We start from the raw sequence: 14,023 nt of genomic DNA, 5'->3' as shown, positions 1-14,023 counted from the left end.
CATCTCAGCATCCCAGATGAGCCCAGCCTTTAGCGGCCCCCAGCCAGGTGCCAGACATGTGAGCGAGCCCTCTAAGATATTCCAGCCCCGGTCACCATCTGATGCAGCTTTATGAGAAATCCCAAATGGGTCCACAAAAAGGACTGTCCAGCTGAGGCTCAGTCCACCCACACAATCATTTAAAATAATAAATTGATTGTTGCTTCAAACCACTACGTTTGGGGCGGTTTGTATGCTGCACTAGATAACTGAAACCACAAGTTAATCAAGGAACCTACCCCACTCTCAGCTTTCTTGTCTGTGAAACGATGTGAGAATTATATCATCCCTGTAATAGGTTTGCCACAATGGTCAAATGAGATCATGTGCTCAGTGATTCTGAAGTTTCTCTACAAAAGCTCACCGGGTGGCAGAGGACAGTGAATGGCAGATGTCTGGGGTCGGGAGGGTGTGGCTATTTCTTGGAAGGCTTGTGGTTTCATGTCAAACATCACAGTCAGTTTTGCATTCTCCATCAAGTGTCCCCATTATTATTTTGAAATGTATTTTCCCCAGTTCCGTGCACCATTATCCTGCGTCTTCACATCCTTCTACTGCATCATGGTGAAGCTTCAGGGTATGAATACCCAGCTGGAAAGACATAGGGGCATGTAATCTGTAAATGTGCAACAAACGAGGATCACTGTTAGGATGAGACAGACAGAGAGTGGTCAGGACAGGCAGAAGAGAACCTAGAAATCCCCAGGTCTTAGAAACTGAGGGATGTTGTTTAACTACCAGATGCTGTCAAAAGGCCATTGAGTTTGGTGACTGATAAGGCACCAATCTCCAAGACAGTGATTTTTTTGGTGAGGAGGCAGGAGCCAGACGTGGATGAAAGTGGGCAGAGTGGGTTCTTTGAGGACATTGGAAGGGAAAGGAAGGCAACTGCTGAAATGATATAACTTCAGGAAGAAGTGGGAATATAGAGAGGAATTTTGTTATTTTGTTCTGTTAACTTTCATTTTAGAACAAAAGAATGCTACATATGTTTTTAATGTTGGGGAGAAAAGCAATGAAGAGAGAAAGAATTTGAAGGATATAAGAGAGCAGGCTGATAGAATAAGAGACATGATTGAAGAAGAGTTGGGAGGCTTAGGATGGTTAATACAAATAGAGGAATTCGCCTTAGAAAAGATAATGAAAGAACCACCTCTGCACCAGGAGGGAAGGAGTACAGGGCTGGAGAGAAAACAGGGCATTCAGAAGTGGAGGGAGAGGGGGGAAGTTCATGTCATGCAGCTTCAGTCCATGAGGACTTAGGTCACCTGCAGAGAAGGGAAGCTGGGAAGCTTTAGGAGAGTGGGAAAGGTTTAACATTTTTCAGGAATGACAGTTGGAAGCAAATAAAAACCTATGCAGCAGTGAGAGTCTGGCTTAGTGTAGAGAACATAAATTTATTATGGCATTAGTCATTAACCTCATCAATGACTATTGAGAGGGAGGGAGGAAGATATTGAGAGAACATGAGAACAGTGTGGAGTTTCCCAGCAGTGGGGATTGTAAGGTCAACAAAGTCAGCTAAGTCAGGAGGAAGTGTCAGAGACAGGACACCTGAGCGTGGTTGACCAGGGGGAGTGTGATCCAGGCCACGTTGGTGGACGAGGGGCCATGTGCCAGGGCCCAGGGTTGGGACAGGATGGACATGAAGAACACTCTTAGCTGGAGTGAGGGAGGGGGAAATGTTAAATATGGCTAGAGGCATTTCACATTTACAGATCGTCATTTTGAACAATTGCCAATAATGATGTGTTCCAACGTGTAATTGTAATTCTGAATGGCTGAAGTGGAGTAGAGAGTACAGTGAATGGCTTGAGGAAATTAAGACTAGTGGGTTTGAAGTGTTGTTTTATGGCCCGTGTGATGGTCAGTTTTATGTGTGAACTTGACTCGACTATAGTCCTTAGTGACTCAATCAAACCCTAATCTAGGTGATGGTGTGAAGATATTTTGTAGCGGTGATTAAAGTCTGTAATCAGTTAACTTTAAATGAGTGGCATTATCCTAGATAATCAGGTCTGCTTGATTCAATGGGTGGAAAGGCTAAGGGAGCCGAGCTGACACTTCCTTGAAGAAGAGAAATTCTACCTGTGGACAGCAGCTTCAGCCAGCACCTGAGAGTTCCCGCCTTCCTGATGGCCTGCCCTATGGATTTGGGACTTGCCTAGCCAGTCCCTACAATCGCATAAGCAGTCCCTTCCATTAAACCACTTAATATGTTATCTCCTGGTGGTTCTATTTGTCTAGTTGAATCCTGACTGGTACAGATGATAAAGGATGGGCTAAGGAGAAGGTGATAAGCTTCTACCTATTTCGGCTTGTGGCACTTCTTTGTAATGCACAGGTGAAAAGATGAAAGTAATTTAGGCTTGAGACGGGAGGAATAAAGGATGGCTGGCTGGCTGCCTGGATGGATGGGTGGGTGGACGGTTGGGTGGGTGAGGGAAAGAGTGAGTGAGTGAGAGCGTAAGTAAATGGGTCCATGTATCTTGCCTCTAAACCAGGAAGAACAAATTCCTGCTATCTACTAGCCTGTGTGGGTCAAATAAATGCTAAGGGGTACTTTTGAAACCTAGAGTCCTTGGTAAATAGAAAACATCTGTTTTCTATGTTAGCCATCAACTCAAAGTATGAGAACTACAGACACATCTTCAGCTGGTGTCTTTTCAAGTCTTCTGGAGCAGTGCACTCAGGCTCCCAGCGTTAAGCAGGATGTGAAGATCTGTTCCCGTGGAAATGCTGGTCTTCTGTTTAGTGGACATGAGAATGGTGGGTTTCATTTAGGACTTGAGATGGGGTCAAATAAACAAAAACCCTTTCTGTGTCTCTCCCTCACTCCTTTCCTTCTTCCACAGGGGAATAAAATAGAACTTGGTTTTGTTCAGTAAAGGTTTCTGCCTGGCCCCTGTGAGCAGCTGAGCCTGAGGGGCAATAAAGGACCTGAAATATCTCACAGAAAAGGTGGAAATTGCTCCCTAGCATTCCACCAACCAAACCCTGGTTTGACCATCTTTTTGTTTAGGAGAGTTTTTAAATTTCTGAATCAAAACTGGGCACTGTCTCTCTAGAATCAGAAATACACTGTTCCATCAGCACCTTTCTGATGATGACAGATGTGGCTGGTCCTATGAAGGTGAATATGAGAGAGGTGACCCCACGGTGTGTGTGGTCTCCGTGCCTGGAGCTTCTGCCTCTAGATGACACCCTCTAGGAGCACGTGGGGTAGCTCTCCCGTGTGAAGATGAGGGGGAGCCCTGCTCCAGGCCGATTTGTTTGGGCATGACAGGCTACCTGCAGGATGACATGGCAGAAGCTTCTGTGCATGGGAACCAAGGAGCCCCCTTGGGGAGAACTTATCCAAGGTAAAGGGGAGCTGGACATGTTGAAGTGACCCAGTAACAGTGCTGTAGTCACCAGAGGAGTAGAGTGACTGGAAGGACAGGGTATTTCTTTGTATGTTGCTGGATTCTGAAGAGCTGTTCTGCTAAAACTGTAAATATTTGGGATGTCAGAAAGTGTGGCTTTAGCAAGTGTTTCTGAAATGGGAGGGGAGAATCCTGCCTCACTTGCTGGAAACCACCAAACCGCCGAGGCCTCAGGGAGGGTCTGGTTCTGCTGCTTGTGCAGCGAGGGGCAGCCGCGGGCTCCAGGGGGCCCAGCACTGAGCAGAGCATGTGCAGAGCCAGCAGGAGGGACCGTGTTCCTGAGCACACAGCAGACATTCCGGGGACTCCCCAAAGTGCTCGGGGGCTCTTTGCAGGGTTGTAGAAAAGAGCTGATGACATGCGAAGCATCACCATTACTACGACCTCAGCTCTGTCCATAGGCAGGTTGGGTGTGGGGAAGGTCGGGCCATGTAGGACTCAGAGGACCCACTGCGTGGTTCTGGGGATGGATCCTTCTGCCAGGCAAAGCTTAGAGTGCCAACCGAGGACCACAGGCATCACGTTGTCCCTCCTAATTCTTCTGCTCAAACATATTGTTAACCTGTCCTCCTATGTATTTGTAGGTGTGGTTCAGTTAGGTGCCAGCCTGCCCTGCATGCACGTCTTAGAGTAAGCTTTTCTTTTTGACCAGGGAAATTTAGCCACAGCCACATCCACTTTCTTCTGCTGTTGGGTTGACTATATTCTGATAAGCTTAAGTGTCCATGCTGGTTCTGTCTTTTCTCTTCCTAGTGAGGGCCCTATTGCCTGTTAGTCTACAGATATCAGGGAATTGGGCTGGGCTGGAGCCAGGGGACAGCATATGTTCTTTCTGCTCTTAACAGCCACTGACCAAATTGTGCAGCTCCTTTTTCGAAGTTCTTGAAACCTCACGTGCATAGCAATGAAGTCATCCCCTCTCTGTTGGATCCCAAACTCCTTTATTTTTAACTGCAAAAGAGGCAGTGTGACTCTCAGAGGCTACACCTGCTGCACAGCTAAAAGGCAATGTTTTGTTCACACCTTCCTCAGAGGAGAGGGCCTGACCAGCTTATGAATACTGGAAAACATGCATTCAATTTCTGCTTTCAACCTTTTTCTTAAGACTTATTGTTCTTGTATGTGTATCATTAGATAGAAGTGATGGGATCAATAAAACTTGGAATTGTCTAACAAGAGAGGTCAGTTTCTTGCTTATTATATTTATAATAACAGAGTTCATGGGGTATCACTCTGCCTTATGAAAGCTGGTGAATCGATAATGCTCTTACGACCTGGATAGCAATAAACCTTGGCATTAAATGGGTGACACTGACGTGTGAGTGGGGGAGGGAAGGAGGAGGTGCTGCCACTGTGCGTGGGAAGGGCTTATGCCTGTTAGGTTGGCACTTGTGAAAAAGCATCAGTTCCTTTCCCTTTTCCAATATATTCTTCTCTTGTGCATAAGAAATTATTCAAAGGTAGCAACAAATTTCCCATATGACCTTTACAGCTGCTAGTTGGGAATGACTCTGGGCTGCTTGCTGGAAAAAAAATGATCTCAGAGATGAATTGTCAGGACATTAGCTCTTCTTCCATCAGCTTTAGGAACACCCTGTACCTGGTGTATGTGGGGTGTTCTACTGAAGAATACAGTGTGAATATGCAGTGAAAACCAATGTGCTTTGCTGGCCACCAAACCCCAAGGCCGCTCTCACTGGCCACAGTGATTGGTGCTACATCTTCCTAAGCGCTCAGATTCGAACAGGGCTCCCTGCAAAGCACCTGGGATAGATTTTCTCTGAGAATATGTTTTCACAAGAAGGTGTAAAATGATTCCCCTGAAGGGCAAGGGATAAAGAAGTGATGGGAGTCCCTTTGAAGACCTCCTGAAGGAAACTACAGCTGTTTTCACTTCTCTGAGCTTATGGGAACTTGGGGGTTCTGCTGTGGAATGCGTCTCCTCTCATCTAGGGCCATTGTCCGTTGTTTCTAGAAGAGCTAGGCATGGCAGGAAGAACTGAAATGTTGCTGAATAGTCCCAGAAAAGGAGCTCTTTTGAGATAAGAGCTCTCAGGTCATTGCAGATGGTGGGGCAGAGGTTCAGGTGTGGTGACCAGAAGCTTCTTGAGTTCCAAACTGCTTCATGAAGCCAGAACCTTTTCATGGACTCTGATGGCTTAATATCTAAATAACTTATTGTGTTCTTTGCAAGTGAAAGACTGTGATGGCTTTTCTTCAGCTCACACAGGAAAAGAGTCTGTCACTAATGGTTCTTTTGTTAAAAAAGGAAAGAAAAGAAAAGATAAGATCCTTCTAGAAAGGGAAACCATAAATAGCCAGATTTTGCTGGGGGAAAGAAAAAAATTGGGGGAGGGACTGACTCTGACTCTAATCCTATTTTATAGAGAGAAAAAAAAAAATTCATCTGGGTTCTTTTCAGTGGGAGCTAAAAGTATAACCCCCTCTGTGACTCTCTTTTACATGGAAATGTTAAAGTTGATCACATAAACAGTGATTTCTTTTATTATTATTTACAGAGGAGAATATTGCCACCAGAAAGCATGTCTGCTCATGTGTTTCGGCCAAGTTCTCCTTAGAGATGGTGATTAACAGAAGGAATGGGTGGAAAATTAGTATATACAAATAGCTATTCAGACATGGGGGTGAAATGCTAATGCAGTGACCTTTAAATCTTTATTTTTCTTTATTTCTCTGAATGCTAATTAATGGACATGTTCAGCACCAGGAGGAATCTGCATCCAAGTCCATCTCCCTGGCTAAGCTGTATTTTGAAAATTTCTGGAGCTGAGTCACAGAGAAGAGCTGATCCAAGCTTCCCGAGGCTCCCATCCCTGCTGCCACATGGTGGCTTTTCCAGAGAGCAAAAAGAGGCCATTGTCCAGCAGCTCATTAGCATGGCTGTGCAGCCTCTACAGCTAGCAAGGTAATTAGCTTCAGAGGTAAGTGGAGATTGGGGAGGTTCGAGGCCCAGCATGTTTATCGACTGCTGTCTCTGGACAACAGAAGCACTGCCTGCTTGTTAAGGAAACCTAAATTATTGCCTGCCCGGAGCACCAGGCCTGAGGAAGAAGCAATCTGGTAATTGGGGCCTTCCTGGAAGTAAAGGGCAAAGGTAAATTTGTACTTCAGGCAATAACCTTTAGAGTGATGCCAAAGGATGCTTTCGGGAAAACATTCCCTTCACACAGGGAGGGCAATAGACCAAAAGTGTATGCTGAATTTGGATGGGAAATTCCTGTCATCTCTGAGGAAGAAGAAATTGCTCAGATTAAATGAAAATGAGTTGGAGTGGCTATGGAGAAAAAACTTTGGGATTAACTTTTTAATAAACCCCACTATAATGTTTGATTACTACTGGAAGCAGGTTGGGCATGCATGGAGTGGTGGGTGTGCTGGGCTCAGGGTCTGTGTGGTCTGTGAGGAGGTGGCTGGAAAGACAGGGTGTGAGTGTGGAAGCCAGCGCCAAGGACTCCTCAGATATGCTGCTGGCAAGAGGTAAAGGAGTCATAGCAAGCTACCGCCATGTCACCAATAAGATTAAGAAATTCTTGGAGCCCGGCTGAGCGTGGCTCAGCGGTTGAGTATCGACCTGGGATCCAGGCTATCGCAGTTCGATTCCCGGTCAGGGCACATGCCCGGGTTGCGGGCTCAATCAATGACTCTCTCATCATTGATGTTTCTATCTCTCTCTCTCCCTCTCCTTTCCTCTCTCTGAAATCAATAAAGATATATTTTAAAAAAAGAAAAGAAATTCTTGGAAATCTAGCTGCCCATCACAGTGAGATCCAATTTCTTCATCAAGCAGTCAAGGATATGGGTTCCTTCTGGTTCTTTGTGAAGGCAGCCAGTTCTGTTCATGAAGGTCAGGAACTCAGTCTTGGAGAGCGTGCAGCTGTTACTGTCCTTCCCAGCACACTTCTGAAAACAGCCATCAGAGACTCCGTGCACCTCTCAGTCTCTGTAGGGGTGCAGATTGAGAGGTGCATTGCCATGTTGGAGCGGAGCGAGGCACGGAGGCTGTGAGAGGGGAGCGGCAGTGAGCTCCGGGACTGACTTTCTATAGGCATAGCCCTTCCCTGATGGAACGGTGAGGGAGCAAAAGTTCAAGCAGAGGTTGGAGGGTCATCTATGCCTCTGTCTTCAATTTTCCTTCTATAAAATGGGGGTATAATACTACCTACCTCACAAGGTTTTTATGAGGATTAAATAAGTTAATATCATAAAATGCATATTAAATATAACAATGTCACTAAGTCTTTGACATTATTATCCCTATTATTATTTATTAATATGCTAGAGGATTTGGGTAGGAGATTGGGCTACAGACCTCAAGATCCTGCCATAACTCTTGGATCCTATGGTTCAGTGGTTTAGTGGTAGAAGTATTTTGTACCCTGCAATTCCTTAGGTGAGTTTTTCTTTAGGGCACACTCATTCACCATTCTTTTGAATCCTAGCAGATGTCTTTAGAACAGTGATGATCTTTGTCTGATTTTCCTGACCCATTTAGAGCAATATTTATTTATTTTTATATATCTTACTTTGTTCCTAAAAGATTTTTTTTTTTAATTCTCACTCGAGGATATGTTTTCCATTGCTTTTCATAGAGAGTCGAAGGGGGGGGGAGGGGAAGAGAGAGAGAGAAAGAGAGGAATATCGTTGTAAGAGAGACACATTGATTGGTTGCTTCCCCCACTGGCCCCAACTGGGGCCTGGGATCGAGCCTGCAACTGAGGTACATGCCCTTGCCCAGAATCGAACCCGGGACCCTTCAGTCCATAAGCTGATGCTCTAACCACTGAGCCAAACTGGCTAGGGCATCTAAAAGATTTTAAGTATGACATTTAAAGTAACTTTGAATTTACTTTGGAAGATGCACTGAATTAAATTCTCTGAACATGCCTCTTGTTGAAGCAGAACTTTAAAAAGGATTAAAACCATCAACTGGCCCATCTGACGTGGCAGTAGTTGAGCATCAACCTATGAACCAGGAGATCATGGTTCGATTCCCAGTCAGGGCACATGCCTGGGTTTAGGGCTCGATCCCTGGTAGGAGGCATACAAGAGGCAGCTGGTCAATGACTCTCTCTCATCATTGATGTCTCTCTCTCTCTCCCTCTCCCTTCCTCTCTCTAAAATTCATAAAAACACATTAAAAACAAACAAAACAAAAGCCCTCAACTGTACTGGTAGACTGTGGGGACTAAATCGAATATTTCTGAAAGCGTATTATATGAGTTTAGGGGCACAGATGGTGGTATAGGAGGAGAGGGGAGTGGGAAGAGGAGGAAGACATTGAAAATATGACTTACAGTAGTTTCTAATTGCAGAAAAAAATAAAGGTCAAAGGCAAGTGTTCAGTGGACACTGGTTACACAAGAGTCCCCAAAGCACCATTTCACTGATTTATGTTCAAGGATGGCCTTTCTAATCAACGTGTAATTATTCTCCATTGGAACCATTAGATGCTACCACACAGGTGGCATTCAAAAGATGACAGAGCTCATGATGGAGAGGGTAACAAAGAGAAGACCTGTTGTGTGCCAGATGCTCTACAAACATCATCTATTTTCATCTTCCCTCAAAGCCTGGTGAGAAAATTGAGATTCATCAAGGTAAAATAACTTGTTCAAAATCTAGTTAGTAAGTGATGGAGTTGGTATCCCATCCTAGGAATGCCTAATTCTGAAATCCATGTTCCCGCTAACAATCTTCCTCTCTAATGTAGACCTGTGAACATTGAGCAACCAATAATACTGAAACTTGGAAAAAGATGACTCTTCCATGTTTATAATTTCTGAATAAGTGTATCATTTAATCTCTAAATTCTCTCTCAATTTTCACATAATCTGAACGTTTAAGGAAACCTGATTCTATAACTTTCCTTTTCTGGATCTCAAATGATTTACATTTGAGAGGAAATTAGTTTAGGAGACTATATATCTTGATGTCAAAAACTGGGAAAAGATCTCCTTTTCTCCATGGATAAGCCAAAACCTAAATCTTTGAATAAAAAAAGTTCTCATAAGAACTATAATACTAATATAACACCATGTAGAAAAAATATTTTCCTCAAAAAACCTGAGATGAAACTTTTGAAATCATGTTGCTAGCTTTATTGGTAATACTTTTTCTATTCAATGTATTATGCAGTGTGAAGTATACCTCTAATAGGGTTGTCTAGCCCACAATTCAGGATCCCCCTCTATTCCAAATGCCTCGTGATATTAGATTGCTCTAAATCTCCTAGTGCCAGGCCATTTTTCCCACATTCTGCGTTATCACAGAGGAAGATTTCTTAGGACACTTAGATTCTTTGGCTCTTCTTAGCAATGAGGATACAGAAGGATACAGAAAATATAAAGGACACATTGCATTAGCCAAATAGCTCCTGAGGTGGCATCTGAAAGTGCATGGTGTTATTGACAAACTGAAGCCTGCATTCCTCAGAAATTTTATTTACTAGTATGAAGACTTACCCCTCTTGATAAGCCAACCATCTTCTCTGTTAATTGCCTCCTCTATGCATCCCATTCATCCCCTTTCTGGAGTCATTAGGTGATGTCACCAGCACTAACAGTACTAGAGACTGAACCAGAAAGGGGATTCCAGGGTGAAAGCTTTGCCAGCTCTCTCTTATTCAGATATAGAAGGGAAAGAAGGGAGCAATACCATCTTATTTACCAATTAGAGCCATTGGCCACTGTCTCTGCCAACTCCTACTAGACATGATATTCTAGATTTCTTGTAGACTCCACTTTATTTTGTGTTTTGCCCTGGTCTTTTTCTGATGCTTGAACTTTTTTCCAAAAGAGATTCTCACTTTCTCAATGTGATTTTAAAAATCTGCTAATAACAACAACAACCCTACAAACATCATACTTAATAAATGAAAGATTGAGTGCTTTCCTTTCAGATCAAGAATTAGGCAAGGATGTCCACTCATACCACTTGTATTCAAGATCATGCCCTGGCCAGGTGGCTCAGTTGGTTGGAGTATCGCCTCAGGCACCAAAAGGTTGTGGGTTCGATTCCCTCCCTTCTTTTCTCTCTAAAAATAAAAATAAATAAATAGGTGATACTAGACGTTCTAATCAGTGAAATAAGAAAAAGAAATTAAAGACAAACAAATCAGAAGGAAGAAACAAAACTGTCTTTATTCAGACAACAGGATCCTATATATAGAAAATCTTTTCAAATTTGCAAAACAACTATTACAACCAATAAAAGAGTTTAAGAAGTTTGCAAGATATGAGATTATTACAAAAAATCAATTGTATTTTTATAAATGCTCAATGAAATATCCGAAAATGAAATTAAAGAAATAATTCCATTCAAAGTAGCATCAAAATTGTAAGAATAAATATAACAAAAGAATCCAAAGCCTCCAAAACATATCATTTACAATGTACAGAATATCATCTACAATACTTGACATACAAAGGATGACCAATCTCCAAAAAGAAAATCAATGGAAATTCACCTCAAGAAGACCTAGATGTTAGAATTCTAGGGCAAGGAGGTAATATAGCTATGCATTACAAAATAATGGAAAATAGGCTTATAATAAGTACAAGGAAAACTCAGCAAAGAATACAAATCATTTTTAAAAATCAAATGAGCCCTGGCTGTTATGGCTCAGTTGATTGACCATTGTCCCTGCACCAAAAGTTCTTGGGCTCCATATCTGGTCAGGGCACATGTCCAGGTTGCAGGCTCAATCCCCAGTAGGGGGTGTGCAGGAGGTGGCCAGTTGATGTTTCTCTCTCACATTGATGTTTCTCTCTCTCTCTCTAAAAATCAATAAAATCATATTTTAAAAAAAGTAAATGAAAATTCTAGAATTAAAAATTATAGTAGCTGAAACAAAACATTATTGGATGGACTTAAGAGCAGAATAGACATGCTAGAGAAGGGTCAGTGAACTTGAAGATGAATGAAGAGAGAAAAAAAGATAGAAAGAATGAACAGAGTTTCAGAAATGTGGAACAATAGCAAAGGGTCCAACATATGTGTAATTGGATCCAGAGGAGAGGAGAGAGAAAAATGGAGCAGAAAAAAAAAGTTTGAAGAAATAATAGCCAAAACCTCAAAATCTGTGAAAGGCACAAGTTTACAGATCAAGAAACTCAATAATCCTCAAGCAGGATACAGATGAAGAAAATCATGCTTAGACACATCTTAGTCAAACAGTTGAAATTCAAATATAAAAAGAAAGTCTTAAAGCTGCCAGAAAACAACTGACATATTACATAAAGAGAAACAATGATTTAAATGACCACATACTACAGAGGTCAGAAGAAAACAGAACATCTTTGGAATGCTTTAAAAAAAAAAAGAAAGAAAGAAAACCATCCAGCAAAAATATTCTTCTAGAATGACTATACAATAAGATATTTTCAGAGAAAGAAAAGCTAAGAGAATTCATCAGCAGCAGTCCTGCACCACAAGAGATGCTAAAGGAAGTTCTACCAAGATAACAGGAAATAATACTTGAGGAAAACTTGGATCTTCAGGAAAGAATAAAGAACACTTATAGTAAATATATGGGTAAATATAAAAGACTGCTTTACTTTTCCATTTCTTTAAAACCATCTAAAGCAAAAGCAAAACTTATAATGCTTACTGTGTGGAAATATATGTATATATATATATATATATATATAGTTTGACAACTGCAGAATAAAGGACTAGAATATAGACTAAAGGAAAAGGGATTGAGAGGGTAGTGAGGTAAATAGTAAATAGAACTAAACAATTGCAAATTTCCTATATATGTAAAGTGCAAAAATAATAACTCTAAGAAGAATGAAAAGTTAAAGATGTATATTATAATCACTAGAGCAAACATTAACAAATAATGCAAAGGAATATAGCTAAAGTGCCAATAAATAAATTAAAATGGAATTGTAAAACATGTTAAAATATTTCCAAAGAAGTCAGGAAAGAGAGAGAACAACAAAAAAAGTGGGGAAGGGGCAAACAGGAAGTAAGTAATAAAAATGGTAAATCTAATTCAAAACATATGAAAAACAATGTTAAATATTAATGAATTAAACACTCCACTTCAAAGGCAGAGATTATATGGATTTTAAAAAGTGAGACTTATGTGTTGGCTATAGAGCTACTCTAAAAATAAAATCAAGATAAGTTAAGAGTAAGTATGTGAATTCTATCAACGTATAAGCATTATAAGTAAGCATTATAAGTTTTTCTTTAGATAGACAGTTCTCTTTATTTTAAAGAAATAGTCTGTTGTATTTACATACATTTACTATCTAGAAAACAGATACACTATGCAAGTAAGAAATATAAGAAGGCTGAAGTGGCTATATTACTATAGAAAAAAAGAGAAAAGGGGACATTTCCAAATGTTAAAATGGTCAGTTCATCAGGAAAACATAATATTTCACAAAAATATATATATTCCAAATAACAGAGCTTCAAAATACATAAGGCAAAAGTAGACAGAATTAACTAGATAAATATCAGCAGCATCACATTATGTGTATATATTTTAGACTCCACCATTACAATTCAGGTTAGAAACCACTTATTATTAATGCTTACTATATATTGGCTTTAGGTGACACAAAATAATATGACAAGGTCCATATCTTTAATGAGTTTACAATCCTACTGAGACATGAAACTTGTACTTATAATGGAAGAATAAGAAATTTTATTTTATTTATTTTTTAAAATATATTTTTCTTGATTTGAGAGAGAGGAAGGGAGAGGGGATAGAAGCATCAGTGATGAGAGTCATTGATCGGCTGCCTCCCGCACGCCCCCTACTGGAGGCTGAGCCTCCAACTTGGGCATGTGCCCTGACCAGGAATCAAACTGTGACCTCCTGGTTCATAGGTCAATGCTCAACCGCTGAGCCACGCTGGCCTGGCTAAAGAACATTTCTTCATACCCTTTGGCAGAACCGTTAGGATATGGTTTATTATAGGGGTGTGACCTCACACGATGGTGGGAGCTAGGCTAGTTGATGAAACAGCCTGTGGGAGGCTGTCATGCCTGCCTTCAGCGTGGGCAGGCAGAAAGGCAAGATGGGGAGGAAGGACAAATTGGACCTGAATGGGGCCTAGGGAGATGAGGCGGAACCTGTGTTGTTCTTTCGCCACCTTGAGGCCTCCAACTTTGATGCTATGGGTTTCTGCTGCAGGAGGAGCCACTGATCTTTGTCATGATGCTTGATGTGTGCCTGGCGCAGGAGTCAGAGAAGCGAAGGGAAGATGCAGCAGGGGTTGGAGTCGTGAGCCCAGCTGCTGCCTGCCCCCACCCCCACCGGGTAAACCAGCAGATACAAAACCACATACGTGAGATGTCGCGGCACCCCTCGCCCTGCTCCCCCATTCTGAGTGTACTGAGAATGTGGCTATTTCACTTTTCTGTCTTCCAAAGCTCCCATAAAACAGCTCACGTGGCCCGTGCTAACCTGGAACTGCAGAGGGAAGGGAGTTCGGAGAAACATAAACCCAGTGAAACCGACCTGACAGTGTACCATCCGTTATACTCTACATCCTCTGTTTTAAGACTAATACTTC

The 14,023-nt window shown here is 41.8% G+C and overlaps 1 pseudogene; it reads right to left on the bottom strand.

Annotated features, from left to right (window-relative positions):
• Nucleotides 1-6,940: 6,940 nt before the first annotated feature.
• LOC148094077 (protein S100-A11 pseudogene) lies at nucleotides 6,941-7,459 on the bottom strand (annotated as a pseudogene).
• Between the last annotated feature and the right edge of the window lie 6,564 nt (nucleotides 7,460-14,023).

Source organism: Miniopterus natalensis, chromosome 1, assembly GCF_054644295.1.
Source record: "Miniopterus natalensis isolate mMinNat1 chromosome 1, mMinNat1.hap1, whole genome shotgun sequence".
Classification (NCBI taxonomy): Eukaryota; Metazoa; Chordata; class Mammalia; order Chiroptera; family Miniopteridae; genus Miniopterus; species Miniopterus natalensis.
The sequence above is the reverse complement of the archived record's forward strand: the minus strand, read 5'-3'. Positions and strand labels throughout refer to the sequence as shown.